Source organism: Lampetra planeri, chromosome 40 (assembly GCF_965212315.1).
Source record: "Lampetra planeri chromosome 40, kcLamPlan1.2.h2, whole genome shotgun sequence".
Classification (NCBI taxonomy): Eukaryota; Metazoa; Chordata; class Hyperoartia; order Petromyzontiformes; family Petromyzontidae; genus Lampetra; species Lampetra planeri.
The window spans coordinates 3,975,780-3,999,196 of NC_136146.1; the positions used below are offsets into that span (position 1 = coordinate 3,975,780).

Genomic DNA, 23,417 nt, shown 5'->3' on the forward strand with positions numbered 1-23,417 from the left:
AATACGGGGGTGTATTCTATCATCCAGTACACATACAAAGACAAAGGTCCCCCGTGTAGCCTTCACCAGACTGTTGGGGCAAGTGCTGTTAGCGAGCACCCATGAAGGACAGCACAGCGTTTGAGGGGGGTGGCTGACCAGTACCATGCCCGGCCACCTTTGTCTCCCCAATGCTGATGTTTACACACCGCACCAAGTACTCATTTTAAGGCTGAGTCAACCTCGTGGAGACCAAGGACCGGTTCAAATATTCGCCACCGATATTGCCGTGAGCGGAAATCGAACTCTGGTGGCACCTACATGTCAAATGAACATACTTATAAAAAAAGATCAATGATCATAGGAATGAACTCGGTCACAATCACGACGATGATCATGATGATGATCACGATGAGGGTGATGATTAAAATCGGTGACGGTCATAACGACAGTCAACGTCACATTGGCAGTGTCAACAGTGACTGACAGACGGAGAGAGAGAGAGACAAAGACGGCAAGCCTCGATACAGGCAATTTCTCCACCTCGCCGTATCATCTCGCGGCAGCATTATAATTTTCTCTATTGAATGATTGCGAGGTTAAACGCTAAAATTACAAGGACCTTGCGCTCTGCCGACACCCTCTAGATACGGCGTTGTGGGGAGGGGGGATTTCCGCAGAGAGAGCGAGCGAGCGAGCGAGGGGGCGAGGAACGGAGGGGAGAAGGGAAGGGATTGGAGATAGAGGCAGCAACAGCACAAATCGTTCGGTGTCATCATCGCCAGACTCTTCCCGGTGCACCCGGTGAACTCGGTGGTGTTAATGGACAAAGAAAAACACAACAACAACAACAATCTCCCGCACAGCCTTCACAGACTGCTGGGGCAAGCACCCACGAAGGCCGACATGGTACACGAGGGGTGGGGGTGGCCAGCACCACGCGCGGTCGCCTTTGTCTCCCCAGCGGCGATGTTTAACACACCACACCAGGCGCTCATTTGAGGTTGAGTAGACCTAGGGGAGGCCCAGGACCGGTTCGAATATAGTCGTTGTCACCAGGACCGGATTAAGATTTTGTAGGCCCCTGGGCTACAGGCACTGTGAGGCCCCCAGTAATATTTTCTACAGGAAAACAAAGTTCAAGAAAAATAAAATGTATTTTTACAAGGCTAACAACAAATAAAATGCAGCAATTCACGAACGAAATAACTGTTCACTTCATCTCTGGAGGGCCCCCTCCAGCTGGCGGAGTCGCCTGGGCTTGCAGCCCCTAAAGCCCCGTGCCTGAATCCGGCCCTGGGTGTCACTGGTGGTGGCCGTGAGCTGGAATCACGGACTCCGCACGGACGCCGAGAGCAGCGACGGAGGCAACGCGTACCGTCCACACCTCTGCAGTGCGCTTAATACGGCACGCGCGTTTCGATTGTAAATGGAATTAATTGCTTCGTCATAATAGTTTGCAGCTACTTGTCAAATGCAGTGCCGGTGGAAAGCCTCCCAATGTCGTTCCTGTCACGAGGGGGGAGTTGTTTAGCCATGCAGGAGAACTCATCCTTTCCGCGGCGCTGTGACCCGCGTCTCCTACTACACGTGGCAGCTGTAGGCTGTGACAAAACCCCGATTACCCGTGACCCTATTTCTTCCTATTATCCGCGATCTGTTTTACTCCGCTGATAACAAGAGTAGAATCGCGAATAACCCCCGCGGACAATATGATCCGTGATATTGGTGTCCCCCATATCATCGCGGGGACCGGGACCGGGTTTCAGACATGGTGTTAGCCATGACAGAGTGTCATGTAGCGAGACAACCATACGGAGACAGAGACCCTGGAAGCCTTGATCTGGGAATGTAACTCCGCGTGCTGGGTTTATACCGCATTGCACGAGCCACTAAGGGGCCATCCATTTGGTACGTTCGCAAAAAATCTGTCAAAACTTGACCCCTCCACCCTCTCCCTGTACACACGCGGACTTTTTACACCCCCGCACCCACCTGCGTACGTATGCCTGACGCACCCCCCGCACCCCCCGAATCCGATAGAACGGCCGATATTTAATCCACGCAGAAACGATCAAGGATTAATAATATGAATGTGTTCAAGCAAACAGATAGTCCACCGACCGGCTGCATTGTTATTATCGAGGCTTCAACCCCCCCCCCCCCCGTTTCCCTATACGTACATTGTCAGTAGACACCCCATACGAATTTGGGTTACCCCCTTCCCCCCTCCATGCGTACGGACTCAATGGATGGCCCCTAAGCCTCCACTTGAGTGTATATTGCTCTGCGTCCCTCTGTGTCTGTCCATTGCCTTGTCTCAATCTTTGCCCCGCGGTGTCTCTGTTCCTTTTCGGTGCTGGTCGGGTTTCTCTCCACCACGTCTCTCTGGCAGTAGTTCTCAAGCAATGCATCGAAATGGATAAAGTTGTCACGTCATATTAGCTTAGACATTACATTAATTTAAGCTTTCGTCACATAGTTTTTTTCCAAGCAAGCTTTTTAAATCTCAAGTCTGTATCTTAGGCCTGTATTCCAGGTTATCCTAATTATGAGACTAATCTAAAATTACAAAAGAGTATTTTACTGTTGCCCATAGCAACAGAGAAGATGTCTACATCATGGCCAACAGGGCTTCTCTGAGGAATAATTTGGTTATTTTAAGGCTCTCGTCATGAAGCCCCCCCCCCCCCCTGTTGTCAGAACAAGGCCCTATTTTTCAGGCCCGTTTGCTCATACCTCTTGGTAACAGTCAGGCTCTACAGTATTCCATGGCTTAACATCAGCGGTGAGTCATTTCGAAGCCAGTCCTGGTGAGAAAGCCTGGAGACATCAACTCTCTTTTGCAACCAACGCACAGTGCAATGGAGCCGTGACGTAACTGTTGATTAACGGCTGCCACCTGCCCTGGTTTTACCAGGAATCGCCCTCTTTCTGAGTTAGCATTCTGAGGAAATCTGTCAATTTTCCTGGGACATTAAAATTCCATTTTATTTTTGTTTGTCGGCTGCTAAATCATAATAACGTGAATACACCTCTCAAGACAACTGTAACTGTAGCTCTTTCCCCTTTTGGTCCTGTGAGATATTCTTCCCGTGATGGTAAACCCTGGGTTTAAACCATATACAGCCCTTTGCACGCAAATCTCCGTGATCCAGATCTTTGTCGGCAAGGGTTGGTGGATCATGCAGATGTGGGCTGTGTATGTATGTATGTATAAACCTCTTGCCCACCGTACGTAGGCAACCCGTGCTAATGGCGAGGTGCCAGACGTGTCCAGCCGAGGAGTGTTCGGTATCAAGCAGCACCCAGGCAAGCGTTTTGCGACAGCCGCCATTCACCACCGAGTTGCGGCGATTGTCGCCACAACGCTCGTGTCAGGCCAGGTGCACTTTGAGGCCACGTCAAGTGTCGAACGCTCACCAGCAAGAGGTCAACACGGCAGGCTCACCAGCAATAGGTCAACACGACAGCCCCAGGTACTGGCACATCGGCTAACTGGGTCTGTTCCAGGGGGATGGGCGCGGTGAATGTAGTTTTCACACAATCAATAAATCTAACTTTATTTCTCTGAAGGGGCCTTTCTTAAACCAATGCCCCCGATCTCTCTCTCTCTCTCACACACACACTCCTTATGCATTGGAAATGTCCAGTGATTAATCTGAAGTTTGGGCTCATCAGCCCAGGGGCATAATGTGACGGACTTTATCCAAGTGCTCACGAACCGGTGCCAGCAGTGGCCGCCGTAATTGCTTGATTAATGAATCCCCGTGCCATTCGTGCGCTGAAGCCCCGGGCGTCCAGAGGCCCTTTACATTTGCAAGTGCGACCGCGTCCACTGGCCGGTGCTGATGTTTCATCGCCACTGCCTTCTTCATCTGCTTCGTCTCATCTCTCCGCTGTGCGCAATTCTAACGCTGCCTTTACCACGTGACGTGCGTTATCTGAGCAGTGTCTCGGTTGGACTGCCTTCTTCGTGTGTGTTCTGTCTTACCTGTAGCTGCCTGTCTCGCCGAAACTGTGTTCTTGGTGATCGTTTTCGTCTGTAACGTGCATCTTGTTTAAACCGTCTGACATCATCATCATTATCAGTACTGCATGCCTCCTTTGTCATATTTACGTTGCACGTACTGTCTTTCTCATTTTTTACTTTGTGTTGCGTGTACAAGGTTCAACTGTACGGTCTAATATGTACTGCCTCATTATCCCAGGCTTCATCCCAACAACAACAACAACAAATGCATACCACTTTGCAAGGATCGTACACAATGGATTTCTTAGCGGCATTAATTCGATGCATGCAAACGAGGTGTAAGGATCGATTGTAGTCGCGAAAGCGTTACATTCCAAGTCCCTTGCATTCCACAAAGGGAATGTTGAGGCTCATTTAGAAGACACCTCTTGTCAAACTGCCAAAATGGATTGATTCCAGTTTAATAAGTGCATGCCAGATTTAGTTTTTTGACCACATTAGCGTGACGACGTCTGGCGCAGGTAGATGCTGGCCAGAGTAACGCAACTGATCGACGCATCTGGCTGTCGCCTGATGATGCTAGTTCTAATTGCTGGCGAAATGTCGGACTCAGATTGTAAATGTTGTGGATTTACTCTCCAACACACCGGTGTGCTGTATTAGTGACGAATTGGCATGTTCTGTTTACGTGACAAACCGTATTAATTGGCTGTGTCGGGTGGTGGCAGGTTTACCGACACATTTATATTCATGCCATCTAACCCAAAAAAACCTCTATTATGGATATTGGTCGTGAAAGCCGACTACGTGTTAAACTGTAATCAGATTACAAAGCTGCATCGTAATGATCATCAGTTGTCATCAACCAATAATCAATCAAATGCTGGATGAAGACGTCCCCAAGTCGTTTCTATGATCGTGTAATGATAACTCTATTGTCAGCGTTCAATCGGATTACCTGTTAGGTGTTGCTTAGCATGGGCCGGTTGATTACTTTTCTTCATTACGCTCATTATTACAACTGTGAACGTGGTCCCAAAAGGAATTAAGCAAAGGGACACGATGGTGGCAACAGCTTCGAGAACTCTGGGGGTGGGGGGGGGGGGCAGTCAAAGCATTCACATCACGGTGCACAGCCTGCAATCATAGCATAGCGCTGTGATTTCTGAGGTTAAATCAAGCAAATGTACATTCGTTCAAAATAATAAAGACATCAAATCTGCCGTCCAACCAAGGTGGTGTTGAGGTCAGAGCTCTCGACTCACAATCAGAAGTAAGACTGTCACCTCACCACTCAACTGCCACCACTACCACCACCCATATTCACCAACCACTATACTACCACGACCAACAACAAGCGCCATTCGCCACTAAGTGGCGGTGACGTCACCACGGCGCTTGTGCCAGGCTATGTGCACGTTGAGGCCACGTCAAGTGTTGAGTACCACTAAACCACTACCAAGACAACAACCACCCACACCCACCAACCACTATACTACCATTACAACCACCAACCACTACCACCACTACCACCTCTCACACCCACCAACTACTCTACTACCACGACCACCACTCACACCCACCAACCACTATACTACCACAACCACCACTAGCACCACCCACCAACTACTGTACTACCAGTACAACTACAACCACCAACCACTACCACCACGACCACCACTCACACCCACCAACCACTACCACCACTACCACCTCTCACACCCACCAACCACTATACTACCACGACCACCACTCACACCCACCAACCACTATACTACCACTACAACCACCAACCACTACCACCACTACCACCTCTCACACCCACCAACCACTATACTACCACGACCGCCACCCACTAACCCCTACCACCCACACACCCACCAACTTTCACCATCGCTACCACAGACGACCAGTTTCGGGTTGCCATCTGTCCTGGGTTTTTTTTATTTTTAAAGCAGTCATTCTAGGAAATCTGTACGTCTTCTCAGGAGAGATGTGTAGCACTACACCACACTCAGGTCGATGCATTGAACAAGTAGTTCTGCCCAGTGCCCGTATTGTGAGAGACGTTCTCTTTGGCGAAGTGTCCAGATGTTATTTGTACTCCCCCAGGGGGCGACAACTCCGATTGGAAGGCAGCGAGTTCAAATCCCGGTTGGGTTATCGACTCGGCCAATAATTATCACCCCTCTGGGGCAGATAAAATAGGTACCGCATTGTCGAAGACAACAGAATTACCCCCCCTCCCACCTTAGCCCTGAGCGATTAGGAAACGATGGTGGCCGGTGGCCGATGGACAAGACTGGCGACGGAATGGCAGCCGAAGGTGGAGCGCAATGCCTGCCCGGGAGGACGACTACCATGGAGGTGGTGGCGGCGACATCGCCTCCCGCGCAGGCGGAGAGGGTGTGATGGGTGGTGACGGACGGCAACGGCACGAGGAGGCCTTGATCTCGGCAGCGGATAGACACAAAGGGGCCGACGGTGACGGACAGACGCGAGCGACGGTGACGGACAGACGCGAGCGACGGTGACGGACAGTCGCGAGCGAATCAAGTGATGTCACGTTGAGGCTCCGCCGCACCGCTCGCCTCTGTCCACCCGGCAGTCTCGACGGGGTCACAGCGCAGTCGGTCGCTGGGTTGGCGCGGTAAAGTGTGGGCACTCCGGCATGTTCTAGGGCAGTGTTTCTCGACTGGGGGATACGCGGACCCCCTGGAATGGAGGGGGGGGGGGTGTACGTGGAAATGTCCCAGGGGGGTATGTGAGCTGATTTTATAAATGTGCGACATTATATGTTGCATGAGAGTCGTTGGTCAATAATGATTGTATGATTCTGTCAAATATACAATAACCACGATACAATTTAAATCCACGTGGTAACCTCGAGGGATATAAAATCCCTTCTTAACCGCGTTGATCGTCAACAATGTTGGTTTCCAAGCGTAACCAGCGATCGCGAACAAAATGGCATCACGCGTTACAGAGCGTCAATTTCAATGTTTTCTCTTCGCTTGCTGTTACTCTGCGAGTTGTGATGCCTCACAGAAATGGACAATTGGTTAACATATTGATGCTCATTATTCGTACATTCATTTCTCAGAACCACGTTGGGTCAGGCAAGTGGGGGGGGTGGGGTGCAGTAGTAGTCAAACAAATATTGAGAACCACTGCTGTAGGACATCTGCTGGCATGGAAGAAGAGGCCAAAATGCCACTTAGAGCAGTGGCTTCTTAACCTTCGCTGCAGCTTTGCTCCCCTCTGGTTCTCAATCATTAAACAAATGTATAATGTGAATAAATACACATCGGGGTTTGATGACACAAAGTGGTTGTACTTACGTGCTTGATTAGTGTTTCGATTATTTACCTTCGAAAAAAAGTCTGGCCATGTCTCGCACCCCCTGATTTAGAGAGACTCCATAGAGCTTCCTCTGGCGGAGACCCATTCACCAACAGTGACATTGGCCGGCAATTGCAAGGCTGCACCTTTACCTTTGACACGGCAAACACGAACTCATATTATACTCCTAAAACCTCGAGTAATCGGTCATTGGCGAATAATTACTTTTACACAATTAAGCTCCCGCTAGAGGATTGGTAATTGAACGGCGATGGAATTGTAACACTAAAGCAGTGTTCCTTGTGTATGTGTGCGTTGTCTGTGGGGAGCGGTGGTGCAGCGGTTATCGCGCTCCGATACTAACCCGGCGGACCTGAGTTTGATTCTCATTCACGTCCAACACCAGCGATGATTATCTGAATGAGTTCTGGGCCTCCTCGAGGGCGACACAACGTCAAACGAGTGCCTGATAGCGATGTGTAAAACATCATCAATAGGAAAATAAAAGCAGCCGGGCGTGGTGCTGGCCACCCACCGCCCCGTGTGCCTTCATAGGTGCTCGCTAACGGCACTTGCCCCAACAGTCTGTTGAGACTATACGGGGGGGGGGGGATCTTTGTCTATGTTGTCTGTACGGTGGTGGCAAGGGGTGGGTGGCTTGTGGCAGGTGGAGAGGGTAACCTTCCGGTTGTCTCTGCGTTCGTCCCGTGTGTTGTATATTCCAGCTGCATGTCCCGCCGAATTGGATGTTTAGCCCACGCAATAATTCGAGATGTTTTTGTTATGAGATCTTGCGCCGTCGGTGTAACGTTGCGTCGTCACATTACTTGGTGCGGTATTGATAGCTCGCGGCTGAGGCTTGACGGTTGGTGCCAGCCGATGGGGCAGACCCAAGAAGGGACTCAAAATTGCCACGAAATTCCAGTCTAGGACCATCCATCCTAGCTGAACTGGTCATGGCCACTATTACAAGGTAGAACAGAAGACCCTTGCGCATGAGTGTTTGTGTGTGTGCATACTTGCGTGTGTCCACACATGTGTGTGCATGTATGTGTTAATGCGTGTAGTGTAGAGTGGTGGTGCAGTGGTTTGCAAATTGCACAACAATACTGTACTTACTACTATTACTAATACTGTACTAGTAACATGGGTTTGGGTCTCGCTGGTATCTGAACCGGTCCTGGGCCTCCCCTAGGTCGAATCAGCCTCAAATGTATAGCTGGCGCGGTGTATAAAACATCACCACTAGGGAGACAAAAGCGACCGGACGATTTGCTAGCCACCCACCCCCTCGTGTGCCGTGCCGGCCTTCAAAGGTGCTTGCTTAACAGCACTTGCCCCAGCAGTCTGTCAAGGCTACACGGGGATCTTTGTATTTGTATAATTGTATGCGATGAGCAGGCCCGCGTATCCTCCAAAAAAATATTTATAAATTATAACATGTTACATTTTTCTAAATCTCTATGTGATTCAGTTTGTGCCAAGCAGTCAATCGTATAGATTTTTTTTTAAATAAAAATGTGTACGCCTGTAATGTTAAGTCAATGGCCACGGTGCCCTGACACTGTGTTAATGGTGCAATTAAACAGCCACTATATCGGTCGGAGTCCTGTAGCCAATACCAATGCAAATATCGGCAACTGCAAGTGGTCTCAAAGCCATCAAAACTCACCGAAATACGAATGTCGCGTTCGTTCAGATGCTCGGGTATTACGTCGCTTACCGCACACCACGTGCTGCATTGCTATTGTTTCGTGTCCAAGTGGCCATCTATAATCTGGTAACACCTCTCTGACAAAAGAACCATTCTGAAAACGAGTCGTGAATCTCGGAAAGGATTTCATGGATTAAAAAAATGTTATGAGGCCTGTAATGATTCACTTCCAGTCCCAAGTGATGGTATGAATTGTCATGGCGCAGGGTAATGAGTAGGGGGGGGGCGGGTTGGCGCCTTTGTTGAGAATTTTAATAACGAAATAAATAACGCCACCGTCCCTTATTTGTCTCCAACACGTAAAATGAGACGCTTCATTCTTACTTTGTTATGCGTTGTGTAGTTTTTTTTGTCGATCTACGTCTCATTTTTTCGAGACATTACCCTTGACCGGAGTATCAACATCATGCACTTCACCGGCATTTGTTCAAGCAAATCTGACTCCACTGATGAGACACTAAATGTTAAAACCGGTCCAGAGCTTTTTTATTATTATTATTGAACCAACACTACCGATTATTGACCAGACCATCAACTCGCTCCACTGGATAGCCACGTTTTAATCAAGGGCTGCTGGAAGGTGGATTCGAACCCAGGGACTCAATGGTGCAGGTTCAGTGTCCTGACGAAGCCATTATCAACCCCCCCTGAAGCCACCGTGGACACATCGCTGCACCGGACTGACGATCGTCATAATAAGCGTACACTAATTTTCAGAGAAGCACAGGATTAGGGTAAATATCAATATATATTTACATCGCGTTCCGTGAACAACCCCAATCGCCTCAAATCAGCTGAAGCTCATATGGACCACACCAAGGCGTTGCCGAAACAGAGCCAACGCAATTCAGTGAGGATCATTGACAGAACGAGATTCCTTCTTTTTTAAATCGAATTAACCACAGGGAAGTTGTTGGTCCATTCAAACCGAAATAGTGAAAAAGTTGTGACGGGGCACTTGTGATTCGTTGTGGCCTTTTGAAGGGCGAGCGATTCTGTGATTCGCTCGTCACTGGTGCGACAGAGATTGTGCGTCAAAATCCAGCCTGTATGCAACAGTAAGGTAGCACATCGGCCCGTGTCAGAACATGATTTGCCATCATGTTTTGCCAAACTCACGCCCTTCATTTTCGCTGGCCGCACTTACCAAACACTTAATTCATAAAAAAAAAAAGATATGGAAGGGTATCTCCCCCTCCTTCACTCCCCCGCAAAGTTTATTTACATCACGCTGTTGGTTTCATTTCATGAGACAGAGCCTCCATTTGGAAATCCAGTATTGTTCCAAGAATGTCAGTGGAATACATTGTTCACGGGCCATCAACGTCGTTAGCCTCTGAGTGGTAGTTTTAGGCTTCACACAGTAGGGGTCACACTTCCCCGCATACACTGCTACGAGATCGCTTGTCACGTGCGAATCAAAGTGATATTTGTAATTCTTCAGAGCTGGAATTTAGCCAAATTAAGTGACACCTTCATTTGAATCCAGATTTGTGACGAATTAATCTACATTTAAATTAGGGTTTTTTCTGCTAGATTCTGCAGCTGTTTATTATTTTGATTATGAGTGTATTTATTTGTTTTATTTACGTGTGTACTCTACGCGGTGTATACTGTATTCAAAAAGTCAAAGTATCATCCTGATAAAACTCTCAATGGGATGGCAATCCCTCCCATTGGTGGTACCGAGCAAGTGATGAAGATCAGCGACAAGGAGCAGGCGTAGCAGACAATCACCACTCTGCATTGCCTTCAACGTGATACTCCACCGAAGGTCACTTAGTCGGTTTACTAATAAAAGATAATCAGAACATTAAAGTTTTTAGCAAGGGATTTGAAGACAAATTGTGCACCCTGGGCTGGGCCCTACCTTGTATATATTTAAATTGTGCGTGGCTAACCAAGCTCTGAATCTCTTTCCTCTTCCCAGCCCCCTGTGAAAACACACACCGCTCCTCTCTCACGTCAGTCCGCCCATTTCTTCTCTCTCGCTCTCCTCCCTGCCATCTCATCCCCGACATCTTTGCCCGGTCATTCCTTCCCCCCCCCCTACTCCTCCGCCTTCCCGCCCCGGCACTCCTCCTTTCTCCCTGCTGCTCATCGTGAGCCGTGCCCTCCTGCTCTTTGTCCGTCTTGGGGACATCCGTGCTGGCATCCGTTCCCTTTTTCGCTACTTTCTCTATTTCCATTCCTTCCCTCCTTGACTCCACTCCCATTCCTGTGATGCGTCATGGGTAATAATGCTTTACGAGTGAAACTAAGCAACCTTCAGGATGTCATTTTTGGGGGTTTGGTTTTCAGGTTTTGTTGGTTATGAGCACGGGCGCGACTATGTCTGTGCCAAATTTCAGCTCTCTTGTCATTCTGCAACATTTTAACATGTAGGCTTTCGCGACCAATATTATCATACATTAATCTGGCTGTCGCCTGATGATGCTGGTTGTCATTACTGGCAAAACGTCGTACTTGAATCGTAAATATTGTGGGTTTACTCTCCAACACACCGGTGGGCTGGACTAGTAACAAATTGGCACGTTTTCTTTAGGTGGTGGCGGGTTTAACGTCACATTTATATTTACGCGATAAAACCCAAAAAACTTATCTTGTGGATTCTATAACATCATTAGAATGTACATCATTCAGTTCGTCACGATTATCTGTGCTAAGATACACACACTGGTATAATGCCCACTTTGTGTTCTCTTTTAATGAAATGTTTGCAAGTAATAAAAAAAAAATGCTATCAGACAGTGCCATGAAATGCACTTCAGAGCCAATATATTTCATCCGAAGGGAGCGAACATGCATTGGCGCGCACGTATGTGTACTACGATACCTACGCACATTGATTGAGCTCTTTATTTAACTCGCGTGCAAGCCCATTGAGAGTCATGATCTATTTCGCAACGAATACCTGCGTGACTAGAGTTACACGGGGAGAGTTATTTATGTTTTTACACTTACTTGCAAGTCAAAGTCAAAGTCTCTCCCCGCTCCAGCGAGCACGGAGTGGTGGCCACCTCCGCTCGTGGCCCTGAGCCAATGGTGGAAATTCCTCATTCCTAAGACGGAGACGAGTTCGTCCAAAAGACAACCGCCGTTTACTTCCAACGATGTGGTGTTACATTTCCACAACCTCTTAGGTATGATGATGGACTGAGTTAACTCCTGACCTGGGTTTGAACTACCGACCTGCCGCTTGTGAGTCCTGTGCTTTACCAGCAAAGTCAGCTGTTTCCCACTCAAGTGATCATCTCTAGCTAACAGCCCTGAGCAGTGGAGAAAATTCCACACGTCTATGGCAGTAATCCGTCTGTCCATAGGACAGCGAACATTGACAAACATCAAGTACACTCAGTGGTAGGGGTGGAATGATTGAGACTGCACCATTGCACGGGCGACTTAATTCATGTTCATGTAATCGGGAGTCATGGCTCGATTCAACAAAAACGAGGTTGACAATTAGCATGAACCCTCAAACAGCATTTGAACTTTTAATCTCACAGTGTCGAGTCAACCGCTCTAGCCATAACGCCAACTGGCTGGATTTTGATAATAATAGAGGTCGTCTTTTTTCTAATTTTAGTACATGAGCTATGACCAGTACATAACTTCATCCAGAACAGTCTGGAATGCGATTGCAGGAATTATTGTGGACGCACCACATCGATCTCGCCATTACAAAATCCGCACTCACAACAAGGATGAGGCCATATGCGTTTCATTTCCATAACCCTACTCATAGGATTATAATAATATCGGGTACAATACAGGATTATTATGCATAGGCATGCTTTGTCCTGTAGTGGTAGTGCCTTGTGCCGATAATCCCTACTCAGAGCCAGCCTTGCAGCATTCTGGAAAATATCGAGCGAGAGATTCAGCCCTGGCTATGACTCTTGTGAACGCATTCTCTCTTGCAAGCCATGTCACACGATCCGGCACACCGACTTTTATGTAAAAGATGTCTCATCCAGAAATTCTGTGCGGAATATTACCGAGCGGATTGCGAAGGGCAAACCGAACCATGGCCTTCTCGCGAACTGGCTCGGCATAGAGTAACACTCAGCCTAATCAGTCGCAGCCAATCTGGTTATAAACGGTGAGAATATCTACGGGCCCTGCAAGCAGCATAATCTACGGGTGGGGGTGACCTCTGATTTTGCTTAGACGGATAGCAAGGTATGCATTCTTGGAACATGTCAAACGTTACATACAAATTGGACATCGAGCCCTGAGCCAAGTATATAATGCCACATAATAGCATTAGTGTACCTGCCCGGCTATAATTAGTGCCTGAATTTCAGAATACAGTAAAGCCTTCTTTAGTAATGGCGATGCGTGCACGTGCACGCGTACATCTGCACGTGCGTCTGTACGTGCGTCTGTACGTTCCCACAACAAACACGACGGCCACCGTTCGCCGCCAAGAGGGTGGCGACGTCACCAGAGCGCTTGCGCCAGGCTAGGTGCACATGCATGCGTGCTCAATAGCGACGCGTGACAAGAACGGCAGTGTGTGTGTGTGTGTAGCGGTTAGCGCGCTGCGCTACGAACCTGACCAACCGAGTTCAATTCCCGCTCACGGCCAACACCGGTGACGAATATCTGAACCGGGCCTCAAATGAGTACCTGGTGCGGTGCGTAAACATCGCCACTGGGGAGACAAAGGCGGTCGTGCGTGGTGCTGGCCACCCACCCCCTCGTGTGCCGTTGAGGCCTTCATAGGTGCTCGCTAACAGCACTTGCCCCTACAGTCTGTTACAGGCTATACGGGGGATCTTTGTCGTTTGTTGACATAGATTCATCTACATGCGATCGCATCTCAAGAAGGTGTACAGAAACACAGGAGAATTTCCGAAATTCCTCTTTCAGCCTTACAGACAGTTGGGTCAAGCGCTGTTAGCAACCGCCGTTCAAGGTCAGCACCGGTGCTGACCTGTGACCATCGGCAGCACGTGCCCATGGCCGCCTTTGTCTCTCCAGCGCTGATGTTCACGCCCGCCATCGCCACACCAGGCGCACATTGCAGGGCGGAATGATCCCAGAGGGAGGTCCGGGGTTGGCCCCCGATACGATTTGGCGCTCGGTGATAATGTGCATCACGGCAAGGAGTTGAACGCGGGTGGATTAGATTGCAATTGTGGCACGAGCGTGTATTATAGGAGATTAATAATAACATGACCTGCCCCTTTTCGACCCTTTACAAGACTAATTCATTTATAATTAATTGGCAATGGCTATAATTTATTGCTGGCAGTGTGCGGGTCCTGCCAGGTAGTCGGCATCGAAATATCACTGCATGAAAGCAATGTGCAGAGTGTGCTGCACCTGATCAGTAATCTGAACATACATATATTTCTCGTTACAGACACATTCAATACATGTATGGCATCTTAAGTGGACCATCCCTCGTAATTCTCAGTCACGCCACACATTGCATTGCACTAATAAATGCATCGCCGGTTGGCAAATGGTCACAGAGACAAAGGCAAATATCTCCCCCATATAGCCTTCACAGACTGTTGGGGCAAGTGCTGTCAGCAAGCACCCATGAAGGCCGGCACGGCACACAAAGTGGTGCGTGGCCAGCACCATGCCCGGCCGCCTTTGTCTCCCCAGTAGGGATGTTTACACACCGAACCAGGTGTTTATATGAAGCCGAGTGGACCTAGGGGAGGCCCAGGACGAGTTCAGATAATCGTTACTGGTGTTGGCCGTGAGCAGGAATCGAACTCTGGTCGCCGGGTTCGGAGTGTCATCCGCTAACCAGTGCGCCACCGCTCCCCATGGTCACCCATGGTCACACACACTCGGACGCAAATACACAATTTCCATTGTAGCATTCAGCGAGCAACCGGTGCAATGTCCCCGTTGAACAGTTGCTTGGATGCAGCCGGTGATGTTGTGCATTTGCACGGTGCGCAATCGTCGCGGTAAAAAGTGTGCGTTCAGAAAACACGAACGGCTATATATAAAACCATATTTATAGTCATGTGTTCACTGTGTCTGTGAATACAATGATGTGCCATTCATTACGAACATGGGTAAAGGTGCAGCCCTGCAATAGGTTGCTCACGTCACTGCTGGCGGAAGGAGCCTCCACTAGAGGGAGCTCTTAGAGGCTATTTGTGGCCTATCCTTCCATGCCAGCAAGACATTTGGGAAGTGGTGGGACTACCCACACTTTACCCCACCACACAACCTGCCAATGGACTAACTGTGGTCGCACCCAATTATTTTACTTCAGAGGACAGAGGTGGGGTGTGGGGCGGGAGAGGGTATTTAAGGAGCTTGCACCATCGTTTTAAACTGCAATGCCAGGAGTTTGAACCGGTGACCTCTGCATTGCAAGGTCACTGTGCTCACCATTACACCGTGGCAGCCATCACCATTCATTACGACTCGTTTTAATTTGAATGAAAAAGCCTGGGCTGGGCTGAGTCTGAAGACTCTCTTTCAGGAGGTTCCTGCCTGGTTTGTGAGGCTTCATTCCGTAGACACAGGAGTGTTTTATGGTGTGTGGGAGGATATTGGGGAGTGCCTAAAGGAAACCCCATGAGCAGATAAGTGAGAACACTCAAACTGAAGCGCGTATAATTTTTGCAACCTACTTTCTGTACTGCATCCTACGAGTAACGTATCTTCCCTGTTGATGGATGCCATTTGTTTGAAGTCTCCATCTCTCTGTGAGCCACTAACCCCCCCCCCCCCCACACCACCACTCGTAGTCACTAGATACAGACAGATTCAACCACACATTACTTATCTTGGCGTGGGGAAGGCTTCATCCAGTCGTGGATTGAGAAAGGGCCGGACATTATTATTTTTAAATAGTTACAGTATAATCCGACCGGATGCTGCTCCCAAACGATCGAGCGCCCATCTAACATGGCCAGGAGTCACCTAATCACATCATCCATTTTGCCTTCGTCAAAAACAAGTACACTATTGCAGTTGTACCACTTTGTGAAAAATCAAAAGTGGTTGTCTATGATTACTGTCGCCTGTGGAACTTCCAATAACGGCCCCATGGCTGGCAATAGAGGTGAGCACTGCCTCGATGAGATGGTTTGTTAAGACCGTACGTAAAAAAAAAACGAATTGAAACGAAACAGAATGTCTGCATGCATATGTACAAGTCAATTTTTTTTTACATGCAAAGTATCTCCACGTTCGAATGGCGCATTGGGCAGTGCCGATCTCTCTGTCGGTTTGGTCCGTCCCACGTGCCTGGAGTGGGAATGTCACGTTTCTATGACAAGTGCCCGCCATCCAGTGCACGTGACCATACCGTGCACGTGACCATACCGTGCACGTCTTGCCAGTGACAGACCTGGCTGCCAATCTAAGGCCATTTCCAAGTCGCCGTCCCCACACAGCCCATTCTTGGAAACTGTTGATGGATAATCTGCCTTAGGGCTGGATGAAATGCTCAATTCAAACCGCGTGCAACTGTGCCAGCCGTAAGGCAAGCTGATAAATGTCCATTAGAAAGCCGCACTTGCCCAGTTGCATGTGTACGTACGCTTGGTAGAGCAAAGTTGATGTCGTAAATATTATCGCTATTTTGTGAAATGGAACTGTAATTGTTCGCGTACGGATTTATACGCCAGTACGCGTGTGCAGTGTTTGTGTGTCACGGTATGTTGTATTTCAAGCCATATAAAATAATCTGCAGGCATTACATTTACAAGGTACTGATTTGTCCCTGACTTTAAATGTTTTTTTTTATGTGGATGTGACATACAGACAATTTGCTTTTGCAAATTGATGCTGCGTGTTATATTTATCCTTTTTTGTGAAAGGATATTGTTTTTTTGTTGTTTCATTTCCGATGTTTAATTATTTAAGTTGAATGCATCATTGTTAAGTTGTACTCGTGTCGCACGTTCGTGGAGTGTTTAACGTATCTGTATGTTCTCAAATTACCAGTGCCTGAATTGTAACCCTTGTTATTCTCCCAACGAAGACGCTGTGGCACGTGATCTTGTCATCGCTGGAGGAACTGACTTACACGCGCATTTAAAAAATATAAAAAAAACATTTGTATCATCTTATCACGCGTTCTGTACTGTATTCTACTATTCTCACGACTCTACACACACACAAAACGCTCGCACAATGCTACGTGTACACACGTGTACAAAATTGTACAACCCTTAAGACAGTACCAGTAGTGATATGCAACCGACTATGCAAGGTAGGTAGATTCCACAGCGATCTATGCAGCGAAGATTGTGGCAGAGAGAGAATGTCACTCGCGAGGAGGCGCAGTTTACAGAATGACCTTGAAAATCCATACCCAATCCAACCGATCCCAAATCTTACAGGCGTACATGCCTTCCACACACTCACACACGTGTGTGAGTATGTAACACATACACACGCACGCGAGTGTGTATATTCAGTAAACCGTGCACATGCAATCCTCACGGCAATGTCGTTTCACAGGGCTTCATTTTTCCGTTGATATCAACTGGCTAGCAACCAATCCCTGCAGACATGCCGCTAAAAGCACTGCAGTTACACACACGCGCGCGCGCGTACGTACGCATTTCACATGTCAAATGTACACGTGTGTGTGCATGTGCTTTCATGAATGGAAAATGCGTTTTGTCTTCATTAAATGTTCGCTAACGTGGAATTGTATACGCATTGTATAGGACCTACGTGTACTGCGCCAACATGGATTCATTACTGCAGTGTATGGAAAGTGGTGTTTGCATTTGTGTGTGTGGGTGTATGTGTATTTCAGTCCGACGATATACACACACACAAAATAGCATGCAGAAAAAAATATAAAATACAACCGAAAAGCCAGGCAATTGTATCCGAGTGTTAAAAAATTGCTTAAGTAAGAATCTGTGCATGTGCAATTAATATGAGTTGATATGCTGCAATTGAAGAAATGTTATATTGCTTAATAATACAGTACCATTTTTGTCGTTCAATAGTTAACGCCCCCTTTCATACATAATATACACTATGTAAATACAGCTACTAAAGTGTACGCATATGTACTGTGGTACAATGTAATAGTAAAATTATATTATTATGTAATTCTATAAAATAGTGGTATAGAGGTGATGACACAGGTGATAATTGGGAGGTGGTGTGTGTGTACGTCTGTGATGTGTGTATGTACGTAACAACGGTTTTGTATATACTACACACCGTGTGTTGTCGAATGCAATTATTTATATAACCTGTGGCTACACACGTGAATACATGTAAGCAACATGTGTGTTGAGTGAAGGTGTGTGAATCCATAACATTGCATTTACAGCTCTTGGTAACAGATGGGCGGGTGTGTGTGTGTTATGAAACGCAGGTTAGTGTGTATAATGCGTGTGTGTGTGTACGCTTGTCACACACGCTGTGTGTGAACGCATGCAGCACGCATTACACACTCATTTACGTTACGCAATATCAGTATGCAATGCATGCGTCACAGTGTATCAGCATGTGCAACGTGTACCTACGCCTGTGAATATGTGTGTGTGCACGTGTGTCCATCCAGCAATCGCACACGTGCAGGTGACACACCTGCATGCACGCGGACCACACGCAATCCGCGTGTATCAGAGATGTGTGTGCGCCTTATCCTGTGTATGGCAGGGCCCCGCGCGTGTCCACTGTGTGACCATGTGGGGGCAACTGTCTATGTGCACACGTACGGCCGTGTACAACGAACAACACGCGTGCATTGCCGCCTATCAATGTCGCGTCTCACAATGTACGTTCACCTGTGCGTGTGACTGTGTCTGTGTGTGTGCGTGCCCTACATGATACCCGTGGCAATGTCGATGTGTGGTGTATGCGCGCGTGTGCGCGTGTCCGCATACACGATATGCTACGGCTCGTCTTACCGCAGTCAAGATGCAGACTGCTGCCACCTCTTGCCAGCTGCAGCGGTGGCCAAGAGCGGACGATCAAGGATGGATCAGGCAGCCGCAGCAGCTCCCTCCAAAGCGAGCCAGCCCTCTCTCCTGCGCGGCACACTGCGGCTCAGAAACACAGCTCTTGCTGGGAGCGGTGCAGGGCGCAAAGGGGAGTGGGGTTGGCGATGGAGAGAGTGGGTGGAGAGACGCGCGCACACGCGCACAAAACACGCGCACACGCGCGCGCACAGGGGATGGAGGGAAGCAAGCAAAGCGAGCAGGCGGTGGTGATGGAGAGAGAGTTTGTCGGAGGCTGACGGGGGTTGCGTTGGATGCTCTAGATGGGAAGAGCTCCTACAGGGGCTGTCCTGCACATGCAGTGAAACGCGGTGCAGCTTCGCAGCCGGAGCGTTGGCTCGTACCACTCCCGCTCTTTGGTGGAGGGGGGTGGTGGTGGGGACACGATGGCGATGCTGTAGTGGGATATTCGTGGCTTTAGTGGCTGGGGGAGCGGTGGCGGTTTAATGTGGTTGCTGCACGTTTAGTCATTCAGTGCAGCTGGGCTGGGCTGTACCACTCGAGCCAAGCGGGGGAGGAGAATAATGTCAGTGAGGTCGTCTTCGCAAGGTGGCTTGTGTGTGGGGCAATGGTTCGGTGGTGCCTTAGCTCGTTGGGGACCCTAAGCAAAATAAAAAAAATTGCTTCGGTTTCCACACTTTCAATTCATGACCGCCCAGCGAGGTGAAAGGTGTACAATTCTAGAAATGCAGTGAGATTAGATAAGGATGGGGGGGAGGGGGGGATTCATCAGAAGTGTAGTGAAATGAGAGAGATGCAGACAAGAGATGGCGTGAGCTGAGAGATATGCGGACAAGATCGGCGCGTGGAGATGATACAGGAAATGCATGTAGCGCTAAAAGAGAGTAAGATAACGTTGACATGGATATATTTGCAAAAAATAAAAATGAGAATTTCGGGAGATGTCTTCAATTGAGATTCGAGAAAGATGGTAGAACACGCATGGAGATGAACGAATAGGCGTGGGAGATATATTTTTATTATTCAGAGATAGACATGAGATATAACTTGCATTCAGATGGGTTAGAAGGGGGATATGGAAGACGATGTATAATAAATTAGAAATGTTTGTATGATATATAAGCGATGATATATGAAATAGGAAACGGATACATTCGCAATTAATAGGTAAATTTGACATTTATTCAGATTAGATATTGAAGAGAGACGCATTCATCCGTTTAGAAGGGAGAACGATTGTAGGAGAGATGCACTAAGATGACACACATCCTGATAGAAGGAGATTACTGAGAAGAAGAGTTACAGGAGCGACAGAACAGGGGGCAGGAGAGAGATGCAATGAGAAGATGGGAGATAGGAGAGACAGGAGAGAGATGCAATGAAAAGATGTGAGACGGGGGACAGCCGTGTTCAGAAGAGATGCAGCCGGAGGGGGCAGGAGAGAGATGCAATGAGAAGATGGGAGATAGGAGAGACAGGAGAGAGATGCAATGAGAAGATGTGAGACGGGGGACAGCCGTGTTCAGAAGAGATGCAGCCGGAGGGGGCAGGAGAGAGATGTTGCTCATCGTGCTGTCCGATGTTGTTGCCGTGACGAGCATTAAGCCCCCCCCCACCCCAGCCCACCACCCTCACTGATGTCACCGCCAGTGTTACGTGACCACCGGACACGTGACGTAACTTAATTACATCACACGGTTGTGTCGAATAACTTCGTCGAGCGACTCCCTGCAAATGTACCACTTCAAAAGTGTCATTTGCAATCGACGTATAATAATGCCCTCTGAATGCGGAGATGATTTTTTTTGGTTCACTCCTAATGGCCTTTTTATTTTCGCCCTCGACCCAAGGGGCTCCTTTAACCACTTGGGGGGTGGAGGGGGGTGAGGAGGAAGGGGGGGGGGCACCCCTAAGCTTTTGGGCCTAGCACCGCCACTTGGCGTGGGGCGACTTTGACGGTGGTTTCGGGCTACAATGCCCAACGCTGCGCCGTGTCGTGATGCTGCTGAGCTGCTGAGCTGGGATGTGCCACTCCTCCTCTTTCGGGGGGGGGGGGGGGGTGGTAGGCGAACGATGGGGATGTTGGTGATTGTGGGATTATCCCAGGCAGATGGCTGTGTTGGTTGGGATGGGGCTTGAGGAAGGGAGCGCGTGAGGGGGGGGGGCATAATTCCGCAACTCCGATTAGCACGGTTGGTAATACGTACGGTGCGAAAGAAGTTCAGCATGCATCATGCGGTTCTGCACTCGAAGCAGTATCATGCAGCTTGGCTGGATTGTACCACTCTGAAGTTTGAATGTGGGTGGGGGGGGGGGGTTATAGGGATAAATGTGTGAGTTCAATAGGCTGTGTGCAGTGGTGCAGTGCACGAGTGTGGTGCATTGCAGTGCCCTGAAACAAGTGACAGTGGTGGTGATGATAACAACTGTTGACATTCCGCAAAGTAGTATTATTGTTATCGCATCATGGCGAGTATCGTCTGCACTCATGCTGGTCAAGCCGTTATCAGTCCGCACTGAACCGGAATGGTGAAGTATGGTCAAGCAACCTCCACATGCAACACGACGTGCTGAAGTCTTCACACCAGCAGTGGATTGAGATCGGAGCTGTAAATTGTTACTCATACGAGAATTATAAATGCATTAGAGTGTTATTCCGCACCTCCGATTAGCGAAACAAGTTCGACATATCGTACACTCGGTAAAGTCACGTAGGTAGAAAAATAAAATAAAATAAAACAAAAAACAATACATCACGACGTTTCGATCGCAACACAAGCGGTGGAACTGCTGAATTATTTTTTCCGCCTGAGGACGACCGCTTGTGTTTGCGATCGAAACGTCGTGATGTATTATTTTTTGATTTATTTTATTTTTCTACCTACGTGACTTCACCGAAAGAACCAAAAAGTATGGATTCCTGCAGTCACGAAAGCTTCAAATCAAGATTGGCCATAATGAGTATCGTGAACAATAGCGGACAAATGTACGGCACGTGTAACACAATACAACGGAGACACGTTAAGTGATCAGGAAACAGGTGACATCATCGCATTTGTAAGCTGCCTGTGGCCAACCTACGCCGAGAACTCGGCACTCGACTCGCATTTGAAGTCCAAATTCTGGTCGGAAGTTGGCTCGGTTCATCACTCCTCTGGGGTAGATAAAATACCGTACCGGTTTTTTTTACTTTCTGGATGAGTTTAACAACAACAACCGTAATTCGCCACTAAGTGGCGGTGACTTCACCACGGCGCTTGTGCACGTTGAGGCCACGTGAAGTGTCGAACGCCCGCTGGCAGGAGGTCACGGGGCAGACCCAGGTGCCACGGGTCGACTGACTGAGATGACTGGCACCACCTGTGCCCCCTACTGTGCCAACTTGCTGTGCTTTAGCCACCCGGCGCTCCGCTCGTTGTTAACATGTAGTTTAACACACACACAAAACCTCTTTCTGAATGAGTTTGGTGTGTTTTCCTCTCAGTGTATTCCAATCGTGCAATTGCCGTCAAGTTGTGAGACAAATCCATTCGGGAAATATCGCGTACTTTGAAGAAGGGCTGTGGAAGAGATTTCGTTTTTCATCGGGGAATTGAAAAAAATCCTCCAAGTCGACTTTTCGACGTAGGGGGGCGCAATATCATCCGCACGCTACTATGGATTATTTCAATTTAACAAGTAGGCTTTCGCGACCAATATCATCCATAATATAGGGGGGAGGGGAGTTGTGTTAGATCGCGTAAATATAAACGCGTGAATTTTTGTAATAATTAGATCAGCTCCGAGAATTCACAATTGAGAGTTGTGTTAATATTGTAATCATAAATATTTACGAGATCTAACCCCCCCAATAAAAAAACTGTATTATTCATTATTACAATATTTACACAACTATCAATTGTGAATTCTCAGAGCTGATCTAACCCAAAATAAAACCTTTATTATGAATTAAAATATTCACACAACTATAAATTGTGAATTCTCAGAGCTGAAACTGTACAATACCAAGTGTAACACGATTCATTATTGATATACTGGGTTAGACCGCATACAGTATATGCTCTGGCCAAATTTGTGTCGTGAACACCTTCCGCCGCCCGACACAGCCAAACAAATGCATTTGTCACTCGATGTAGAAGCATTTAACGCTCCAATTAATATTATTATCGTTTCTGAACTCACCGGTCAGTCGAAAAATGCTCAAGACCAGATTTGGCAGCAAATTCGATGCACCGTTTTTGTTCGAAACTGTGTCAAGGATCATCAGGACAAGATCCAGAAAGTCACAGCCATCAGCTCGCTATACGTACCTAAGAAGCAGGATTAATTACAGGCAAATTGCCCGCATTTGAATCCAGGCTCTGGGCAGCATCGGTTATGTGTGTGTGCGACTGTGTGTGATGTCTGAGCTCCTCCGGCAGGCAAGGAAGGCTGCGGTGGCTGGGTCATGTAGCCCGCATGCCCAGCCACCGCATGCCTACACAGC

General features: G+C 48.1%; 1 protein-coding gene across 1 annotated transcript in view; it reads right to left on the bottom strand.

Moving 5' to 3' along the window:
* LOC144731739 (plasma membrane calcium-transporting ATPase 2-like) overlaps positions 1–19,410 on the bottom strand; it is a 174,488-nt gene extending 155,078 nt beyond the window's left edge. The window contains exon 1 of the mRNA XM_078612947.1: positions 18,881–19,410. The gene's annotated coding sequence lies outside the window, so the exon portion shown is untranslated. The remainder of the gene's footprint in view (positions 1–18,880) is intronic.
* Between the last annotated feature and the right edge of the window lie 4,007 nt (positions 19,411–23,417).